Here is a 7,500-nt window from a genome sequence, read left to right on the forward strand (position 1 = left end):
CCTTCTTTCGACCCCACCCCAACGCCAGCGCCTCTGCCGCACGAAGTCGTGGACCGGCAATCACTCCACCTGCACCCGTTCGTGCCCCACCCCAACCGCCCAACTCGCAACTCCAGCGGATGAACGGCGGACTTTGCTCGCACTCGCAATGTGCAATCCACCCCTATAACGTGCGTTTCATGAAGAGTTATGTCCAATATGCGACATTCCCGCTGTCCATATACATGAGCTGCGAGCCGTACCACGTACGAGCTACAGACGCGATCGCGTTGCTCGCTGTACGAATGCAGATGCTCAGCGGCAGCTAGGAGGCGCTCCATCCATGTCGGTACCGGTGAGCGTTGCACTCGCAGTCGCAAAAACGTACGGCAAGTATATTACTCGGAAGAGTCAATGACAGTCCAAGCCCCCCTGCGTGGGAAGAGTCTTCCTAGGCCATGACCCACCGGAAGGGCGCAGCGTCCCCCACCCCAGACATGTGACGTCAGACTATCGGTATTGACGACTAGACTGATTCCTTATAATCATTTGCCATACACCGGTGGAAGCTGCCGAGACGAGTAACTACATAGCGGGCTCGCCGTGTCACTAATGTACAGAGATACAATAGTTTCGACTGGAACCGGATTAAACGTATACACGGCGCTGATTAGTAATAGATAGAGCCATCAGAATACAGATAATGTATAGACCTGTCCGTATACATGCTGAAAGACTCTGCTCACAATCACACGTCAGCCAGACACTCTTATCACGCACTACTCTCTGCCTGTAACAGGCACACAGACAATATGTAAGCACCAGCATGGAACAACACCCAGTGCATCCTCTCTGCCACATTAGACAATCCACACTATCATAACCAGACCGGGAGGTCCACTCGGAAAACAGAATATCCCACCCTTCCGACAACCACCATTGCTCAGCTAAGCCACCAACACCCACACATGTCCCAGACAGGGGTGCACCCAACATCACAATACTGCCTCCTGTCACACCACACAAACAATGGCAGGAATGAAAGACACAGGTCTGCCACAAGCATGGAATCAGAGCGCCGCCTGTTATGAGCCAAAGGTGCACCCTGACGTGGCAAATCAGATGATGCCGCAGTCATTTACTTACGATAATCACAATCAACAAACCGGGCCCCCCCCCCCCCCAAGTGCCTTAACCTAACCCGTATTGTACCTTAACCTAACCCGTATTGTACCTTAACCTAACCCGTATTGTACCTTAACCTAACCCGTATTGTACCTTAACCTAACCCGTATTGTACCTTAACCTAACCCGTATTGTACCTTAACCTAACCCGTATTGTACCTTAACCTAACCCATATTGTACCTTAACCTAACCCATATTGTACCTTAACCTAACCCATATTGTACCTTAACCTAACCCATATTGTACCTTAACCTAACCCATATTGTACCTTAACCTAACCCATATTGTACCTTAACCTAACCCATATTGTACCTTAACCTAACCCATATTGTACCTTAACCTAACCCATATTGTACCTTAACCTAACCCATGTTGCGCCTTAACCTAACCCATGTTGCGCCTTAACCTAACCCATGTTGCGCCTTAACCTAACCCATGTTGCGCCTTAACCTAACCCATGTTGCGCCTTAACCTAACCCATGTTGCGCCTTAACCTAACCCATGTTGCGCCTTAACCTAACCCATGTTGCGCCTTAACCTAACCCATGTTGCGCCTTAACCTAACCCATGTTGCGCCTTAACCTAACCCATGTTGCGCCTTAACCTAACCCATGTTGCGCCTTAACCTAACCCATGTTGCGCCTTAACCTAACCTATGTTGCGCCTTAACCTAACCTATGTTGCGCCTTAACCTAACCTATGTTGCGCCTTAACCTAACCTATGTTGCGCCTTAACCTAACCTATGTTGCGCCTTAACCTAACCTATGTTGCGCCTTAACCTAACCTATGTTGCGCCTTAACCTAACCTATGTTGCGCCGTAACCTAACCTATGTTGCGCCGTAACCTAACCTATGTTGCGCCATAACCTAACCTATGTTGCGCCTTAACCTAACCTATGTTGCGCCTTAACCTAACCTATGTTGCGCCGTAACCTAACCTATGTTGCGCCTTAACCTAACCTATGTTGCGCCTTAACCTAACCTATGTTGCGCCTTAACCTAACCTATGTTGCGCCTTAACCTAACCTATGTTGCGCCTTAACCTAACCTATGTTGCGCCTTAACCTAACCTATGTTGCGCCTTAACCTAACCTATGTTGCGCCGTAACCTAACCTATGTTGCGCCTTAACCTAACCTATGTTGCGCCTTAACCTAACCTATGTTGCGCCGTAACCTAACCTATGTTGCGCCTTAACCTAACCTATGTTGCGCCTTAACCTAACCTATGTTGCGCCTTAACCTAACCTATGTTGCGCCTTAACCTAACCTATGTTGCGCCTTAACCTAACCTATGTTGCGCCTTAACCCAACACACGTTGGGCCTTAACCCAACACACGTTGGGCCTTAACCCAACACACGTTGGGCCTTAACCCAACACACGTTGGGCCTTAACCCAACACACGTTGGGCCTTAACCCAACACACGTTGGGCCTTAACCCAACACACGTTGGGCCTTAACCCAACACACGTTGGGCCTTAACCCAACACACGTTGGGCCTTAACCCAACACACGTTGGGCCTTAACCCAACACACGTTGGGCCTTAACCCAACACACGTTGGGCCTTAACCCAACACACGTTGGGCCTTAACCCAACACACGTTGGGCCTTAACCCAACACACGTTGGGCCTTAACCCAACACACGTTGGGCCTTAACCCAACACACGTTGGGCCTTAACCCAACACACGTTGGGCCTTAACCCAACACACGTTGGGCCTTAACCCAACACACGTTGGGCCTTAACCTGCTCTGTAATTGTCATACGACGCGTTAAATTAGTGTAGTGTTGCCTAACTGCAACCCCCGCAATATAGTTTGCTACTCGCACTGCCCGGTCCCCAGAGTATCGCTTCATGTTAAACACCTTGCAGCTATACACTGTAATGCGGATGGCGGCAGGACGTACATGCTCAATGCCCTTCGCAGTTGTTCATTGGCATTCGCATGGCGAAGCACAGCCTACGTTGTGGTACGGCTTGTGGCAACTGTCCGCTGATGTTGTACGTCCAAATCACACACTGTACCGCACATTGGTCCTCATGTACTGAATGATACATCGTGGTACATGTGTGACCGTACCACGACTGCGCCAACAACGGCGAACCATACGGTCCAAATATTGTGCACTCAGCTACGTGTCGTCTCCCTATAAGAGCTGGATTGCAGTATGGTATGCCGTGGATGGCGATCAGCATGAGCCGTCTGTTGATGTAGTGGCGCGTGTTGTCAGACGTAGTCGTCTCTTCTCACACACCGTGATAGCATGGTGCACTGCGTTCCACATCTGCGACATGCGACAGAGGCCGGTTGACAGTCGTTCGCGCAATGGACATCGCATACGTACGGGGGCCACCTTCCACGTGTTCGCGAAGCGTGCACATGTTGTTGCGTGTATGTGGGCAGACATAGTGTGTCGTGACACCTGACACAGGCATGCAACAATCGTTGAATTTGCAAATGGCGATGGACGTCTACGTTTGCTGGTGACGTTACGCAAATGAAGAACTGGTAAACCGTTGTGGTGCGGTTGTTCTCGCTAGAGGTGAATCAGTGATGGCGACGATCGGTTGAGCTACCAACCGGTTGTTTCAGCGATACCCACCATGCCCACGAACGTGAATGGCATGTGGGTGTGAAGCGATACGCGGCGGTGGCTGGGTGGGACCGTCCCCGGCCGGTGAGGGGGGGCCTTCCGGCGTGCTGGCCGCGCGGTGCGTGGGCGCACGCGCTACAGCCGGCTGGTGGGGGCGGCCAGTGGCAGGCGCGCCGGCCGACGGAGGCGGCAGGCGGCGCAGCTGCGCGCCGGCGCACCCTGCACGCGGCGCCGTGCGGCCAAAGTAGGTCCTCGCGGGCCCGGTGCGAAGCGCGGTGGACATCTGCAGTGTGCTGGTCCGATTGAGGACTGTGTGCGCTGAGGATGCGCCGCCGCCCGGCGCTCGGCGCCGCGACGCCGTCTGCTGCTCGGTCGCCTCTGCGGTTCTCGCAGGTGGATTGTATCGCAGCTGTGCGGACGTGTTGGCGCGTGCGCTGTGCTGGGAGAGTTCGCTTCGGCACCCAAGTGGGGCTTTTGTCCTTCTGTGGCGCTGGCGTTGGAGCTGCCGGCCACCGTAGGTGGCGCGTGTTGTCTCCCGCCGGCAATGCCACGACAGCACGCTCCCGGGCCTCTGTCGGCAGCGGCAAGCTCAGTTGGGAGCACGGGTGGTCGCACCTAAAGCGTCTACTCGCCAAACTCCGGGCGATTGCGCCTCTCTCGAACCCGACCAAGTACTTAGGACGGCGCTGCGCGCCGCCGGGACCTGAGAGGGTTTCGAGGTGTATTGTGCAGGGGAGCTCAGCCTCCTCCTGTTTGCAGAATAATTGAGCGGACGCTTGCGTGTTCGCGCGGGCCCCCGGGACACACTCCCGGGCGGCCGGCTGCTCAGCTCTAGTTGACGCAGCTCCCTGGTTGATCCTGCCAGTAGTCATATGCTTGTCTCAAAGATTAAGCCATGCATGTCTCAGTACAAGCCGCATTAAGGTGAAACCGCGAATGGCTCATTAAATCAGTTATGGTTCCTTAGATCGTACCCACGTTACTTGGATAACTGTGGTAATTCTAGAGCTAATACATGCAAACAGAGTCCCGACCAGAGATGGAAGGGACGCTTTTATTAGATCAAAACCAATCGGTCGGCTCGTCCGGTCCGTTTGCCTTGGTGACTCTGAATAACTTTGGGCTGATCGCACGGTCCTCGTACCGGCGACGCATCTTTCAAATGTCTGCCTTATCAACTGTCGATGGTAGGTTCTGCGCCTACCATGGTTGTAACGGGTAACGGGGAATCAGGGTTCGATTCCGGAGAGGGAGCCTGAGAAACGGCTACCACATCCAAGGAAGGCAGCAGGCGCGCAAATTACCCACTCCCGGCACGGGGAGGTAGTGACGAAAAATAACGATACGGGACTCATCCGAGGCCCCGTAATCGGAATGAGTACACTTTAAATCCTTTAACGAGTATCTATTGGAGGGCAAGTCTGGTGCCAGCAGCCGCGGTAATTCCAGCTCCAATAGCGTATATTAAAGTTGTTGCGGTTAAAAAGCTCGTAGTTGGATTTGTGTCCCACGCTGTTGGTTCACCGCCCGTCGGTGTTTAACTGGCATGTATCGTGGGACGTCCTGCCGGTGGGGCGAGCTGAAGGCGTGCGACGCGCCTCGTGCGTGCTCGTGCGTCCCGAGGCGGACCCCGTTGCAATCCTACCAGGGTGCTCTTGAGTGAGTGTCTCGGTGGGCCGGCACGTTTACTTTGAACAAATTAGAGTGCTTAAAGCAGGCAAGCCCGCCTGAATACTGTGTGCATGGAATAATGGAATAGGACCTCGGTTCTATTTTGTTGGTTTTCGGAACCCGAGGTAATGATTAATAGGGACAGGCGGGGGCATTCGTATTGCGACGTTAGAGGTGAAATTCTTGGATCGTCGCAAGACGAACAGAAGCGAAAGCATTTGCCAAGTATGTTTTCATTAATCAAGAACGAAAGTTAGAGGTTCGAAGGCGATCAGATACCGCCCTAGTTCTAACCATAAACGATGCCAGCCAGCGATCCGCCGCAGTTCCTCCGATGACTCGGCGGGCAGCCTCCGGGAAACCAAAGCTTTTGGGTTCCGGGGGAAGTATGGTTGCAAAGCTGAAACTTAAAGGAATTGACGGAAGGGCACCACCAGGAGTGGAGCCTGTGGCTTAATTTGACTCAACACGGGAAACCTCACCAGGCCCGGACACCGGAAGGATTGACAGATTGATAGCTCTTTCTTGATTCGGTGGGTGGTGGTGCATGGCCGTTCTTAGTTGGTGGAGCGATTTGTCTGGTTAATTCCGATAACGAACGAGACTCTAGCCTGCTAACTAGTCGCGTGACATCCTTCGTGCTGTCAGCGATTACTTTTCTTCTTAGAGGGACAGGCGGCTTCTAGCCGCACGAGATTGAGCAATAACAGGTCTGTGATGCCCTTAGATGTTCTGGGCCGCACGCGCGCTACACTGAAGGAATCAGCGTGTCTTCCTAGGCCGAAAGGTCGGGGTAACCCGCTGAACCTCCTTCGTGCTAGGGATTGGGGCTTGCAATTGTTCCCCATGAACGAGGAATTCCCAGTAAGCGCGAGTCATAAGCTCGCGTTGATTACGTCCCTGCCCTTTGTACACACCGCCCGTCGCTACTACCGATTGAATGATTTAGTGAGGTCTTCGGACTGGTACGCGGCATTGACTCTGTCGTTGCCGATGCTACCGGAAAGATGACCAAACTTGATCATTTAGAGGAAGTAAAAGTCGTAACAAGGTTTCCGTAGGTGAACCTGCGGAAGGATCATTACCGACTAGACTGCATGTCTTTCGATGTGCGTGTCGTGTCGCGCAACACGCTACCTGTACGGCTCGCAGTAGCCGTGCGCCGCGTGCGGAACCACGCGTGCTTCTCAAAACTAACGCCAATGTTGTGTGGTACGAGCGCTGAAGCGCTGGAGCGGCTGGCCTGCGGCACCTGGCGCCTGGCGCCGGTTTTGAATGACTTTCGCCCGACTGCCTGTCCGCTCCGGTGTGGAGCCGTACGACGCCCATCGGCCGTGAGGCCGTTGGACACAGAACGCTTGAACAGGGGCCGCCACACGCCTACGTCCCGCCTATGCAACTGTCTTGAAAGAGACAGTGTAAACTAAGAAAAGATCACCCAGGACGGTGGATCACTCGGCTCGTGGGTCGATGAAGAACGCAGCAAATTGCGCGTCGACATGTGAACTGCAGGACACATGAACATCGACGTTTCGAACGCACATTGCGGTCCATGGATTCCGTTCCCGGGCCACGTCTGGCTGAGGGTCGGCTACGTATACTGAAGCGCGCGGCGTTTGCCCCGCTTCGCAGACCTGGGAGCGTCGCGGCCGCCTGTGGGGCCGGCCGCGCCTCCTTAAACGTGCGATGCGCGCCCGTCGCCTGGCGGTTCGCATACCGGTACTTACTCGGTAGCGTGCACAGCCGGCTGGCGGTGTGGCGTGCGACACCTCGTACAACGACCTCAGAGCAGGCGAGACTACCCGCTGAATTTAAGCATATTACTAAGCGGAGGAAAAGAAACTAACAAGGATTCCCCCAGTAGCGGCGAGCGAACAGGGAAGAGTCCAGCACCGAACCCCGCAGGCTGCCGCCTGTCGTGGCATGTGGTGTTTGGGAGGGTCCACTACCCCGACGCCTCGCGCCGAGCCCAAGTCCAACTTGAATGAGGCCACGGCCCGTAGAGGGTGCCAGGCCCGTAGCGGCCGGTGCGAGCGTCGGCGGGACCTCTCCTTCGAGTCGGGTTGC

At 54.3% G+C, this 7,500-nt stretch overlaps 3 non-coding genes across 3 annotated transcripts in view; all 3 read left to right on the forward strand.

Moving 5' to 3' along the window:
* The first annotated feature begins 4,607 nt into the window (after positions 1-4,607).
* Positions 4,608-6,517, forward strand: LOC124565845. Its single transcript, XR_006970632.1, has one exon. It is a non-coding gene; the product is annotated as a small subunit ribosomal RNA (ribosomal RNA).
* Positions 6,518-6,868: 351 nt separating this feature from the next.
* On the forward strand, positions 6,869-7,023 carry LOC124565843. Its single transcript, XR_006970630.1, has one exon. It is a non-coding gene; the product is annotated as a 5.8S ribosomal RNA (ribosomal RNA).
* A 188-nt stretch (positions 7,024-7,211) lies between these two features.
* LOC124565841 overlaps positions 7,212-7,500 on the forward strand; it is a 4,222-nt gene continuing 3,933 nt past the window's right edge. Inside the window, exon 1 of the ribosomal RNA XR_006970629.1 lies at positions 7,212-7,500. This exon is cut by the window's right edge and continues 3,933 nt beyond it. This is a non-coding gene — a ribosomal RNA (large subunit ribosomal RNA).

The sequence above is a fragment of the Schistocerca americana genome, unplaced genomic scaffold, assembly GCF_021461395.2.
Source record: "Schistocerca americana isolate TAMUIC-IGC-003095 unplaced genomic scaffold, iqSchAmer2.1 HiC_scaffold_1334, whole genome shotgun sequence".
Lineage (NCBI taxonomy): Eukaryota > Metazoa > Arthropoda > Insecta > Orthoptera > Acrididae > Schistocerca > Schistocerca americana.